Genomic DNA, 15,153 nt, shown 5'->3' with positions numbered 1-15,153 from the left:
TTGTAAGAATTCTACCACTATTGGGAGGGGGAAAAAATATAAATATAGGTATACACATACATCCACACTTATATCTTTCCCTTATCATTATTATGATTGATAGTTTCCAAAATAAATCTTTTTCTTGGAGCCTCTAGAATAAAGAGGTGCTTAGCTGTCATTCACAGTTTCAGCTCTTTTATTCGGTTCAATTCAGTGAACATTTATTGAGTGTCTACCATGTACCAGGTACTATGTTGGGTGCTGGAGCTTTCAAAACAAAAAATGAAAACAGCTCAAGTCCTCAAAGAACATAATTTCCCACACATTTCTGCATTTTAATGGTCTGTATTCTCTTGCTTTAGAGGAGAGAAGCAAGCATTTGCATGATTTTTTTCCATTGATTCTTTTCATTGCCAGCACATTAGAGATAACCTATGTTTGGGAGGTAGAGTCAAATAATAAATGACTCATTTTTATACTACATCTTCAAATGTACAAAGTACTTTTCTCAACAATGCTGAGAAGCAGGTAGTGCAGGCAGGTAATACTGGCTCCATTCTTAAAGTAAGGATGCTCATTCAGGGTATTGGGATTCTAACCCAAGCCAGAGCTTTTTCTCCTTGACCATGCTGCCTCTTGGTTGTCACAGTTAACTTTTATGACTCTCCCACCTGTCTTCCCTTTCCCCTCTAGCACCCCAGTCAACTGGATACTTCTGTCTGATGGTCAAGGAAATTTAAGCAATGACTGAATTCTTTTCTTCTGGGAAACTTTTCTATCATTAAGCCATAGAATCTGTCATGTAAAGGAAAGAGACAGGCCTGTCTTTGATTCAAAGGTGGGACAGTTTAGATCGAAAATATGAAAATTGCCCATTATTTGAGTTTAGCTAAATGTGCTCAGTAGGTGGGCGGATATAAAAGCATTTTGAAAAATAAAAAATATTATATAGCTGTAAGGAGGCATGATGATATTGGAAAAGTATGGCAATCGGATTTTAGTAAATCAAATCATATATTTTAAAGGATTTAAGGGAACTATTTGATGAAATCTGTGGTAAATCCTTTTTTAAGACTCAAAATTCTTCTAGAAAGTGAATAAGTATTATCTGCTTTGCCTGTTTGGTCCATTTGAATTTTTCCTTGCTAAAGTTTCTTTAAAGGAGATAGCTGAGCAGTAAAGCCTATTCCAATAAGATTATCTTGACTTAAACAAGGTAGATGAGACGGCATGATATAATAGAAAGAGCAGGAAATTTGGAGCTAGGGTATCTGGGCTTACATTTTGGCTCTGAGGCTTTCAATATATGTAAATATAGGTCAATTATTTAACCTCTCAGGTCCTCAGGTTCCTCATCTCTAAAATGGAAACAATGCTATATACACCTCACAGGGCTGTAGTGAGGGAAGCCTTTTTTATAAATCTTAAAGGACTATAGATGTGAGTCACCATGAGTCTACAAGTATTTTTCTAAAATTTATTTTTATTCTTTTAGTCAAAGAGAAAATGATTTTGTTTACTGAATTATGTGAAATAATGTAATAGCTTAAAGTAGTTACAAAGGGATAAATAATAACAATAATTAAAATTTCTACAAGTTCTTTAAGGTTTATAAAGAGCTTTACTCTTAGACACTCTTAGAAGCAGGTCATGGTTTATTTCCCCCATTTAACCAATAGGAAAATTGACATTCAGAATTCCTAAATGTTCAGTAGCATTGAACAGTCAGTAAACATTTATTAAGCACCTATTGCATGCAATTGTGTGTTCTAAACACTGAGAATACAGAGAAAGGGAAGGCAGTCCTTATGTTCAAGGAGTTCACAATCTAGTGGAGCAGGTAACAAGTAAACAGCTATGTACATCCAGGCTACAGACAAGATAAATTGGAGATCACTGCAAGAGTGAAGGCATTAGAACTAAGAGGGATTAGGAAAGGATTACTGTAAAAGGTAGGATTTTAGCTGGGACTTGAAGAAACCTGGGGAAAGCCAGGAGATGGAGATTCCACCAGTGACCTGGCTGCTGCCAGCTCTTGGGCCTCAGCAGCCAACTGATGTGGCAGATAAAATGCTGGATTTGGGGTCAGGAAAGCCCTAAGATCAAATCATTCTTCAGACATGGATCAGCTGTGTTACTCTGGGCAAGTAACTCAACTTTCTCAGCCTCAGTTTCCTTACCTGTAAAATGAACTCAGTAGCCTTTAAGTTTTCTTCCAGGTCTTAATCTACAATAGTGCAATCTTATAAATCCACTCTCAAGTGTCTGATCTTTGGCCTCTGCCTAGAAAAGCAAAATAGAAAGGCAAAAGACATGTATGGTGTTCAGCCAGGTGAGCACTTCTGCTACCATCATGGACTTCTGACTCAGGAAACCATTCATAGGTTCCCCATCACCAGCACCTTTTGTATATGCTCTGAGGATGCCTCTGGATAAAGGGTAGAAAGGGGTATGGGAAAGAGGGTTGAGTTCATAATGAATACTTTTTCTAATAGAATCTACCCTCTTATACCTTCTACAATAGAGTTTGAGCCAACCAGTTCATCTTGAAGACAGCCCCCAGTAATGAAACCCATCAGCAAGGACACACTAAGGAACACATCCATACCATCTCTAAAGGGAGATGAAGTTAAAATCTCAAACAAAGACTTTGTATCCCATTCTTATGAGTGACCTTTAACTTAAAAAGCAAGGGATTAAATTAATGTTCAAACTAAAAGAAAAAAAAAACTTTGAAGTATTTTAATTCTTCACTCAGTTGCTTTATAAACTCATCAATGCCCTTCATTGATGTATATCAAAATTTGTCCACACCTTCTCATCTTATGTAATTATTTTCTTTGTTCTTCATAGGTTCTTTATATGGGATCTATCCAAGGGTAGAGCTTTTTGTATTCTCTTGGTTTCAGTGTAGCATTAGGCACATCCATTTCTTTATACCTCATTTTTGCTACATGACTAGCTAAACTCCTTTTCTAATTATATATTTCATAAATAAATCTCTTGTGTCACTTCTTACATGTAAGCCTTTGCTGAAAATAGACTATAACACTATAAAAAAAATCTTTTCATATACTTTTGGTTCACCACACATTTGATTCCTTGGAGATATTTCAAGAATTGAAAGCATTCAACATAACCAAGAGTAAATTTGTGTTAAGAAGATAGATTTGGGAAAGAATAATAATTTCACAGGGTTATTATTAAGGAAGGAAGAACTTTGTAAAGCTTAAAGTGCTTTAGTAAATTTGAAGATGGAATGGTTAAAAAGCAATACTTAGTCTCTTACAGGAATTCTCTGATTTCTTTTTCCTAATTCAGTTCTGGATCCACTTCATTGCCAATTCATAATAAACACTCCCCCATCCCCAGATATAGGCTTTGATGTGCTCAATGAGTAGACTAATCATTAACTATATATATAGTTGGGACAATAGGTGTATTTTTGTCAATTTAATTTTTTCTTTAAAGATCGTTTCTCTGATCTCTTTTGAATAGTTATAGATTTTATTTAGACACAAAAGTATCTTGGCATTATTAAGGAAAAATTGTTTTGATCTTGCAGAATCCTTGAAAATGTCTCAGAAACCTTCCAGAGGTCTCTGACCACACTTTTGAGAACTGCTAGCTTAGACAAACAACTAAAGATATGCCTTTGAGTTCTTCAAATAACTCAAAGCTGAGAGAAGATAGCTAACAATAGGATCAGAATCCCAAACCCACCTCAAAAAACAAAAATCATGGATAAAATTTAGTAAGATAAAACTTAATTGGGATAAATATAAATGTCCAGGAAAAAATAATAACAACAAAACAGTATGTGAAGGAGATCGGGGGGATTTCATGATGAGAAGTTCAATTCAATTCCATGGAATGGAGTGACAGACAAGAAAGTGAATGCTTGCTTAGGCTACATTAGGAGAAATAGAATGTTTGGAATGAAGGTGATATAGACATTTTAGGAAGAACTTAAACAATGTTCAACTTGTTAAGAGGAAGACAACCAGACTAGTGAGACCCTTTCAAACCAAGTCATATGATGATCATTTGCAAAAAAGTAGGATGTTTAGTTTGGAGAAGAGAAGGTTTGGGGGAAATTGATGAGAAGATTGAGTAACTTAAGTTTCCTCATATGGAAAAGAAATTAGGCTTGTTTTGCTTGATAATATTTGTTCCACTTTGCTGCCAGAGTAAGAGAGACTTAGAACATTTTAAACTTTCTAGAAGTGAAATGGGTTACTTCAGGAAGAGTGGACTAGAGGTTTTCAAATAGAGATGGAATGACTTCTTGGAGGCAACTTAGATAGGATTCTTGTTTAGGTACAGGCCTCCAAAGACCTTTCCAATTATAAAATTCCATGAGTCTATATATCAATCAGTGTTGTGGATGACATGTTTACTGTACTGTATGGAGCTGAAAAAATTGATTAAAACTTCCTCTATTATATCTCTTGAACAGTGACTTATCCCTTATTCTTTTTTTTTTTCTTTCACTAAACCTGTCCGGCACCTTTAATCATTCCTGTGGTTATCTCCTTGATTGTTTTTGTTTATAGAACTTCAGAATTTAAAGGAACCACTTCTAGATTCCAAATCCTGGCTTTGCTACTTACTCTGATCTTGGGCAATCCATTTCATCTGTTTAATCTGAGGTTCACTTTCCTCATCTGTGAAACGGGAATTCTTATACTGATTTTTAAGGATTCTGTAAGATGAAAACTACTTTTCATAATACCAAGGTATTTCTGTTTTTAATATGTTAAATATCAATAGCTATAACCTACATAAACCAAAACTCCTTGGGGAAGGGGATCCTGAATAATTTTTAAGAGCTTAAAAAAAGTCCTGAGATTAAAATGTTTGAGAACCATGTGTTTAGCCATTGATACAAAATATTTGCTCTTTTTGTGGTGACAAGGAATTGGAAGCTAAAAAACTGCCCACCAACTGTAGAATGGCTGGACAAACAATGGAATATGAAAGTAATGGAATACTTGTACCTTAGGAAAAATTACAAAAGGGATGGTTTTGGAGAAATTTGGGAAGTCTTAGATGAACTGATACAGAATGAAGTGAGCAGAAGGGAGGAGAATAATTGATACAATAACAACAATATTGTAAAAATGGACATTTTTGAATGACTTTTGAACTCTAATAAATGCCATGACCAAATACGATCCCAGAGAATGGATGATGAAGAATACTGCTCACCTATTTATTTAGAGGCACAGATGAAATATTCAGAATGAAGTATACATTTTAAAACATTGCCAATATGATAATTTATTTTTCTTAACTTAGTATTTTTGTTAACAAGATTTTGGGGAAGAAGGACAATGGTGAGAGGATGGGGGAGAATAAATGCTTATTAAAAATTTTTTAAAGAAAATAAATGCTTATTTAATTTTTAAAATAATAAAAATGTTATTCTCAAAAGGTACCTACATAAAAAGACCAATTAGGAGGATTGAGGGAAAAACTTCATCAAAGTAGAGGTTTTATAAGCTGGAAATTTTATGTAGGTAGACTCAATAAAACTTAGCAGCCAAATGAATGTAAGGTGAAGGAAAAGAAAGAGATGAGGATGACTGTGGTTGGGAACCTGAGTACCCAGAATGACAGTAGTGACATCAAAATATATGGATTTAAGAGAAAATATGATGAATTCACTTTTTTACATGTTGAGTTTGAAATGCCTATGGAACGTTCAAGTGAAGTTGTTTAGCAGACTATTGGTAATATGGGACTGGAATTCAGAAGGGAGATTTTGACTGGATGTATAGATTTGGGAGTTGGAAGCAGAAAGAAAATAATTGAACCTATGGGAATTGATGAGATCACTAAGGGAGAGTGTATAGGCAGATGAAAGAGAAGAGGGCTCAGGAAGGAACCTTGAGGGATGCCCATGATTAGCGTGGGAAGATGAATATGATCCTGCAAAGGATGAAAAAAAAAGGAGAGGTCAAACAGGTAGGAGAAGAACCAAGACAAAAACATTATGGAAGACAAGAGAAAAGACATATGTAGTTTGAATGTCAAAAATAATCGAAAGCTACAAAAAAGTTGAGTAGAATAAGATTTGAAAAGAGGCTGTTGGATTTAGCAGAGAAGCTCCTGAGATTATCTTTTCTACTATGGACTGACCAGAGAAAGGCCATATCAGATCATGAAGAAGCAAATTAAGTTATATGGCCCACTGAGAGTAAATGAATAGTATTAGTTCATGTTTGAAGGACAGCTCCAAAGGATTATAAGCAATTTTATACTGAAAGATGAAAACATTTGGAGACCCATCCACAAAGCTACTTCTGTGGCTTTGGACAAATCTTAACTTCTCTTAAACTCATTTTCTTATATATAGAATAAGCAGTTTGGACTAGAAGAATCAGTTACTATAGTCCAATGTCCCAATCTGTCTCACCTGTATTTGTGAGGTCATCAAGCTAAGATTGTTTTTCATATTTTAAAATGCAGTTGTGTTGTATTATATTTTAAAATGTTAAAACAAGTCTCGAGGGGCATAGGTATTTGCCCAGATTTGGCACTTGGGTTGCGGTTTGTTAATCCCAGGACTAGATGACCTCAAAGATCCCTTTCTAGCTCTAAATCTTTGATCCTATATTGTATGATCCTATGACTAAGTTGACTTAATAATATTTGTCTAGAACTATATACAATTAGGCAATTAACAAGATGAGATTTAAGAATGATCCAAGTCCTAGAGAGAATCCTTGGAAAAATTCACAATCTTTAATTTGTCCATTTCTAAATCTAAATTTAAAAAAAAATTTTTTTTTGGTTTGTTTAAAATGAGGGATACCTTATCATAGAATAGTTTGTGGGTTCCTGGTGACAATCTTGTTTACCAAATGAGAAAGTTTACCGACATCTATTGTTTCCTTCTTGTTCAAGGGGCCCGTCACTATTAGATAAAATTGAATTGGTTTGACATGACTTGTTTTCCCAAGAGCCATGATGCTATTGGCTCAGTAACAAGCAATTGTCTCATCAAAAGCCAGAAGGTGCCCAAGACACACTGGATAACAGTTGCTGGCTTTCAGCCACTAAGACAAGCAAATTTTCATTGCCTTGAGTGCCTGTTTTTACCTAGTTCTGGTAAGGAATAGAAGTGATCCACTCTTCTTAGAGCTGGGGAGCATCCCAAAGACAAAGCACAAGAGACAGAAGTGTGGGAAATGGGGGCTGGCCCCTCCACAGAGCAACGATGAAGCTTCTAAACTGCCTCAAGGCTTTGGAGATGCTGGTGCAGACTGACCAGCAACGAGGCAGATCTAAGTGAGACAGAAGTGAGCCCTGGGACAGAGATTCCAGCCAGAGAAGTTGGACGGATTGCTGCACCATTGCCCAGCCTAGGAATCACAGACTATGCAACTTCTCTGTTTGGGTTGGCAAAAGCCAGCATGTGTTGCACTTTCTCTGAGGCTTGATCACTTGCTGAATATTTATTTGTCCCAACAATTATTTAGTTATCCTCAGGAATCTAGGGTCTAGGCCAACTTCTCCTTCTTTTGTATTGTTTCCTGGTAGGGGAGTGTGACCCCTCATCTCCCTTTGTACTTTGAGCTTAGTAAAGTTGTCACCATTGAATTAGACTCAAAGAAATAGAAAACTGAAGAGATCCACACAATCTAATCACCTCGTGTTGTTCACTTATTTCAGTTATGACTTACTCTTCCTGACCCCATTTGGGGTTTTTTTGGCAAAGATACTGGAGTGGTTTGCCATTTCCTTCTCCAGCTTATTTTACAGATGAGGAAACTGAGCCAAATAGGGTTAAGTGACTTGCCCAGGTTACACATAGGCCAGAACTGAACTCAGAAGATCAGTCTTCCTGTCTCCAAGCCCAGCACTCTATCCATCATACCACCTAGTCATCAATTTTACAGATAAGAAACCTGAAGTTCATATTGATAAAGGGACTTGCCTTTGGTCATTCTTCTAATAAGTGTTTTAGAATCATATAGATTCAGTCTTGGAAGGAACTCCCAGAAGCCATCCAGTCCCATTAGAATGTTCTATCTCATACCTGAAAAATGGACCTCTGATGACTTCCAGTGAGAGGCTACTCTTTGCCTTCTGTAGCAGCTCAATCCATCTGGGGACAGCTCTGATTGTTAGAAAAGTTTTTAATATATCAATCCTAAATGTGCCACTTTGTCACTTCTACTCATTGCTCCTAGTGCTAACCCTCCTTTCCAGCATAATGGCCTGTCATTTATATAAAGGTAGTAATAATGTTCCTCTTGAGTCTTCCCTTCTCCAGACTAAATATTCTCAATTTGTTCCACTGTTCCTCCTATGACCTGAATTCACAGTCTTTGCATATCCAGAAAAATCCCTATTCCTGCATATATTATTATATTATAATTATGTGACCATAGCAGAGTATATTATAATTATATTACTATTTGTTATTGTTGATAATTAATTTTGATAAATTTTATAAGTTAATATGATGTAGTAGGTAGACATCTAACCTTGAAATCAGAAAGAGGAAAGTTCAAATACTACTTCTGACATATACTGGCTATATGATTGTAGGCAATTTATTTAACCTTTCACTATCCCAAGCAACTTTTATACTCTTATGGACAATTAATGAATAGAGGGAGTGCTTCCTCATGAGGAGTTTTCCACCTCAATTAACTAACAGGTCTGAACAAAAGAGGTCATAATAAGCAAATAATCTGAGGAAAGAATGTAAGTGAAAATTGTGGAGGTAGAGGTGGAAAGGAGGAGATGAATACTAAACATATTGGAAAAGAATAGTCAGAATGACACTGTGGCTAGATGCAATAGAAGAACAAAGTTTTAAAATGATTCTGAAGTTCTAAGCTAGAATTCCTAGGAAAATAATGGTGCCATCAGGAATAGGGAAATTGGGAAGGAGAGATGGTGGCTTGATAAAATGTAAAAAACATGGTCTTTGGCCTTGGAGAACTGGGCTCAAATTCTGATTCTTGCTATTGGTGTGACAATAGGGGAGTCATTTATATCTCCTGAAGCCTCAGTTTCTCATTTGTAAAATGAGGGAGCTAGACTCTATGGTCTCTTGGGTCCATTCTAGTTCTTCCTGTAATCCCTTGATCCATATGGAGAATTTGTTTTTAGATACATTTAGTTTGAGGTAACATACAGACTCATATAATTTTTGTTCCTTCAAGTAGGTGTAAGGACCCAGAAATCAAGGGTTATATTTGACTCTTATTTGTATTCCCTCTCAGTGCCCAGTGTAGTGTTCTGCATGTAGTAACAGGTCAATAATTATCTATCGAATTAATAAAATTAAATGTATATGTAATACTAGAACATTTTTAGCTCAAGTTATCTGGTTTTCCACATCATGTTGATTAGAAGCAACAAACTAGAAGAAGGTTGGGATAGCTGTTAGATGGAAGCAGAAACAACAATGAAGAAGGAGATAGAAAAATTCAAAAGTAGAAGTAGCGCTGTGATGTATATGTGTATGTATGAGTGTTACTGTATTATAATTCTGCTACATATTAAAAAGTAGTGTCCAAAGAATAGATAGTCATGACAATAACTCTGGGTCCCTTAGAAAATAGTACATTTTGCTCATCTCTTTCATTTATATAGGCAAGGAATTGTATAGAATATTTTAGAACAACGTCCATGAAAATAGTTGTAATGAATGACATTTTAGTGTTTAGATATAAGAATTTCAGTTACCTGGGAAATACCTCTATGTGACATAAGACATCCCCCTCTGTTAGCTCAGTAATATGTTATTTCATAATGCAACAGAAATGGTTAATTGAGTTTATACTACTTTCTTTACAGTCATATCATTTATACAGCTAAAGTATACTATTTGGGGATTTATGAGCTTTCCAGGGGCAGTCAAGAAGAAGGAGTTTTAAGGCCTGAGAATGAACCTAAGCAATACTTGAACATCAAGTGGTGGGAAAACATTGTTGAGCAGGGATAATGAGTTGAAAATGACCTCAGAGGGAAAACTATGAAGACCAAATATTGATCAAAATATAACTTTTCACTTTTTGTTGTTGTTGTTTCTTTGGTTTTTTCTTTCTTATGTTTTTTCCGTTCTGATATGATTTTTCTTGCACAGCATGATGAATATAGAAATTATGTTTAGAAGAATTGCATATGTTAAATCTATATGGGATTGCTTGCTGGCTTAGGAAGGTAGAAAAATTTGGAACACAAAGTTTTACAAAGGTGAATGTTGAAAACTATCTTTCCATGTATTTGGAAAAAGAAAATTCTATTTAAAAAAAAGAAAATGATCTCACAATATTATAGCTGCATGCCATGGGCTGTTAAACAGAAAAGACTTGAGTCTGTCTGTGTCTGTGTTTTGTTCTCAGAGACAGAGCCCTTGGAATCAGATTTATGTTTGTGTGCACAGATTTGGTATTGTTATTCACAAAAATACCACTAAGACAAAATAATTTATAGCATTCCCCTTTCAGGAAACTTAAATAGTTCTTTTGGAATTATTTATTATAGTCTACATGGCAGACCAATGAGGTAAGAGAGTCAGTACTCAGTCTGTCTTTTTATTGCAACTTGGTAGAGTTAAAAGCCCCAGACTTGGGAATCAGAAAGCCTGGATTTAAATCCCAGCTTTACCATTTACTAGCTGTATATAACCTTAGGCATTTAAATCCCAGCTTTACCATGTACTAGCTGTGTATAACCTTAGGCAAGTCTCTTAACCGATCTGAACCTCAGTTTCCCCATGTGTCAAAGAGCAATAATAAAGCTGGCACTATTTACTATGTCTCTTACTATTGGGGTGAAAATCAAATGAAATAATCTATATAAGACACTTCTGAATCTTATAAGGCTCTATAATGTAAACTGTTATTTTGTTGTGGTGGTTGAGTCATTTTAATTATGACATCATTTGGGATTTTCTTAGCAGAGATACTGGAATGGTTTACCATTTCCTTCTCCAGATCAATTTACAGACGAGGAAATTGAGGCAAACAGGATTGAATGACTTGCCCAGGATCACACAGTTAGATTTGTGGCCAGATTTGAACTCAGGAAGATAAATTAGCCTGACTCCAGACTTGGCACTCTAACCACTGTACCACCTAACTGTTCCTAAACTGTAATTAGGGAGTCTTTTTCCCCAACAAAAAAATTATTATTACTTATTAAAGAATTATTTTCAGAAAGAGCACTGGGAAATGAATGTAAACTGCTTGCATTTTTGTTTTTCTTCCCAGGTTATTTACACCTTCTGAATCCAATTCTCCCTGTGCAACAAGAGAACTGTTCGCTTCTGCACACATATATTGTATCTAGGATATACTGTAACCTATTTAACATGTATAGGACTGCCTGCCATCTAGGGGAGGGGGTGGAGAGAGGGAGGGGAAAAAATCGGAACAGAAGTAAGTGCAAAGGATAATGTTGTAAAAAATTACTCTGGCATGGGTTCTGTCAATAAAAAGTTATTTTAAAAAATTACTTTCAAAATGATCAAATAGACTGCAAAAAAAAGGAAGAGGATATAGATGAAACCTTCAGCATGTTTTTTGTTTGTTTCATTTCTGGACCTGCAATTCCTTTAGTATAGCTTCCTATGAGGAAATCCCCTCTATTCGTTCAGAGCTACCTCTGCTCTGCAACTGACAGTCTTAGAAAATAACAGGGAGACTTGAGAGGTGCTCATAAAAGACAGGATCTTTGGACTGTAGATCCAGTGTGAGAAGGGATTTCATTTTATAGATGAGGACAAAATCTGAATCTTCTTGACTTTTGGGCAGACCCTCTGCCTTTGATACCTTATATTCTAAGAAGGTAGAAGGAAACATTACCAAACAGTAAACAACAAATACTCTTAGTCTTTGTCCTCTTCTATTTTATCTGAAATTCCCTATGATTTGTTTGTTTGTTATTAGCATTGTTTTCATCATTATAAGTAACTCTTCCCTTCCACCTATCTTGCTGTGGGAATCTCTTAAGATAAATCTTTTCATGTGTTCTCCTATTTACATCTATTATTTTTAGTACCATAAAATTATTTTACATTTGTGTGTCATAATTTATTCAACCATTTTCCAAGTGTTAGATATATATGTGGTTTCTTGCTTTGTGACATTAAAAATAGAGGTAGTAATATTTTGTATAGGTAGGTACATTTTTATTTTGAATGATAATTGACATAAAATCCCAATGAATTTGATGAACCAGAAGGTCAAAGGGTATGGTCCATCTGAGGAATCACCTTATATTGCTATCTTGTTCCTCCAAGAGGAGCACATTTTAAAGTACTAGGTACAAGTGCCTAGTGACAGTATTGGGTGTAAATCGTTGTTTAAATCCCTGGAGGAGTTTGTTATTTTAAGGAAATCAGTGGCAAACGTTTTTGGAAAGTAAAGAATTACCTGATTTGGCTTTTTCAAAATCCAGATTCTTATATATTATGTGATCTACCTGCATTGATTTTCTAAATAGTGTTTACTTTAAACATGAGTATAAGATGAATGATTTTTTAAAAATCTATGAAATCTCTTCAAGAAAGTACAGGTGGTTTTCCTGGGTAAGCAGTGCCATGTGTATATATATATTTTTCAGCTAAAGCCTTCTTCTAAAAATTGGTTTGATGAAAGGACTCTCCTGATCCCATTAGCTGCTAATAGAATGGAACATAATGGAATAGAAAATACATGGAATACCTTACATTTATACATATTACATCTGACTTGTTCATAGTTATTTGCATTGTCTCTCCCATTAGAATGTGAACTTCCTAAGGTCAAGAATTTTGCTGCTTTTCCCCTTTTTATTCCCCCCCCCAGACTCTAGAGTAGTTCCTAACATATAATGAGTGCTTAATATATGTTTTTTTTTATTTTAAAAATAGCTTTTTGTTTTCAAAATACATGCAAAGATAGTTTTCAACATTCACCTTTGCAAAACTTTGTGTTCCAAATTTTTCTCCCTTCCTTCTTCCCACCCTCTTCCTCTAGACAGCAAATATTCCAATATAGGTGAAATATATGCAATTCTAAACATTAAAAAGAAATTGATTTGATGGTCCCCATAAACAGTGCTAGATTTGGAAAGTGTACTGAAAAGTCCCAATCAGCAGCCTCTAAGGATGCTGGGTCAGAAAGAAGCCTTGTCTAAAGAAGGTGCCAGCAATTTTAAGCTGGTCACTAGGGAAATCTGAAGGATGAGACTTATAAAAATGAATCTTGTACGTTGACATTTTCTTTAGGTCATCTTGCTTTAACTTGAAAAAGCTGAGTCTTGGGACAGTCTGACTATTCTGTTAGCCTTGTTGCTCAGTAGGGCACCAGCTGGGGGAAGGAAGGTTACAAACACTGAAAGATGCTGGGACCCACTGTCCTTTCTATTGGGGACATGTACTGAGTGGCCTCTAGCATGTGATAGGGCATTAGGAGATAGACTATCCTTCTTATCCTCTCCCCCTCCTCCCAAGAACTACAAACATCAGGGTTAACATCTACCCACACAAATATTTATTCAGCCACCTACAATGTGGCAGGCACTGGGAAGATCCACATAAGCATACAACATGGCTTCCATTCTCAAGGAGCTTATGCCAATAATTGCAACATCTGGGGTACCCTATAGCTCATTTTGGACTGCTGGAATAGCCACCCCAGGATCAGGGTCAATTTGTATGTTAGCATTTAACCAGAACCATAGATCATAATCTCCACTAATGTATTTGCTTTTACCAGCCAAGCAGAAGACACATTAGTCCAATCAAAAGATATCAAAATAGACAAATAGTAATGAAAAAAGGTCTCCCTACCTACACTATGTGTATAGTATTCAAGCTTCCATATCACCACTGAATGGAGACTCCTATGCAGAAAACATGTGTCTAGGAAACATACAGGAAGGGAATACAGGGAGATAACATGTATGAACAGGAAACCTGTATGGCCAGGTGACATAGTATTATGCATACAGAGAACATGCATAACCAGGAGACACAAACAGCCCTCTGGAGAAAACAGCAATTTCCTATTTTATGGATAAGGAAGTTGAGGCAGAGAGAAATTCAGCATCTTACCCAGGGTTACACAATTCATAACCAGGATCTTCTGATTCCAAATCCAATGCTGTTCTACCATGCTGACAAAATGCATGAGAATGACAAATTTAGTGATCACATAGAACATGAATATTAGCTGTCATAGAACTGAGTGTCAGAAGAATGATACTGAGCAATGTTTCCTAAATTAATTTGGTCACATAATATTTTAAAGGCTCTAAACAGATTGTGGCAGTTATATCTGGGGGTGGAGAGGTAGGAAATTAGGATAAAGGGCAAGTAGGAAAATTAAGCCTATTTTTATGCTTTAAAAATGGCCAAACAGAAGTATTTTTTAAATTAAAATCTAAATTCATGGTTAATATTTTAGAAAGAGAATATAATTAGCATTAGTATTTTCTATAGAATATCAGGCTTTCTGGAACATGGTTTGGGAAACAGTGGTCAATGCCATGAGGTGAGGGAGAAAGTGTCAGTGTGGGCTGCAGCAATGGCAGGGAGAATAAAAAAGGTGGCACAAAATTATTTCTTCTCTGTGATGTTCATCAAGGGTGAAGGTTTTTTGGCAGATCTGCCCTAGTTTTCCTTTTCTTTCCACTTAAATATCAGGCTGCTTTGGAGCAGGGTTGGATTTAGACTAACTTTTGGTTGGCTGAAGGGTTATATACGATCATTGAGGTTGGCAATCTTAGGTACAACTGTACCTGCAATAATTGTCAGTGCCATTCTCTGTATGGCTCCCCTTCCTGTGCACCTTTGCTCCTTTCAAGCTTCCTATCTTGCCTGATCTTTTCCCACTCCCTTTTTATTCCTGTTTTCTCTTTGCTTTTTAAAATTTGTTCCTCTGGTTTGTGCCTTACATGGATATCTACCCACATTCTGTCACTCTCCAGCCTCCCCAGTGGGAGCAACTGGGGCAGAAGGATTTGCCGACCCTGATCTTCCCCACCTCCTGTATCTATCTGCTTTTTTCCTAGCATAATAAATTCATACATGGATGTAAAGGGACTCTTGTGTCCATTCAGAAAGAAATAACCACCTAGTCCATCCTTTTCTCCTTGGAACCCTATCCTCCCTAACATTCAGAAAGTTGAACTCCCTTTTCCATGCCGGCATGACTT

At 36.0% G+C, this 15,153-nt stretch overlaps 1 protein-coding gene across 1 annotated transcript in view; it reads left to right on the top strand.

The window, feature by feature from the left end:
• The window catches only part of MAPK4 (mitogen-activated protein kinase 4), a 209,718-nt gene that overhangs the window by 73,984 nt on the left and 120,581 nt on the right, over positions 1 to 15,153 (top strand). The gene's annotated exons all lie outside the window — the stretch shown is intronic.

Source organism: Antechinus flavipes, chromosome 1 (genome assembly GCF_016432865.1).
Source record: "Antechinus flavipes isolate AdamAnt ecotype Samford, QLD, Australia chromosome 1, AdamAnt_v2, whole genome shotgun sequence".
Classification (NCBI taxonomy): Eukaryota; Metazoa; Chordata; class Mammalia; order Dasyuromorphia; family Dasyuridae; genus Antechinus; species Antechinus flavipes.
This window is presented reverse-complemented; position numbering and strand designations above follow the sequence as displayed.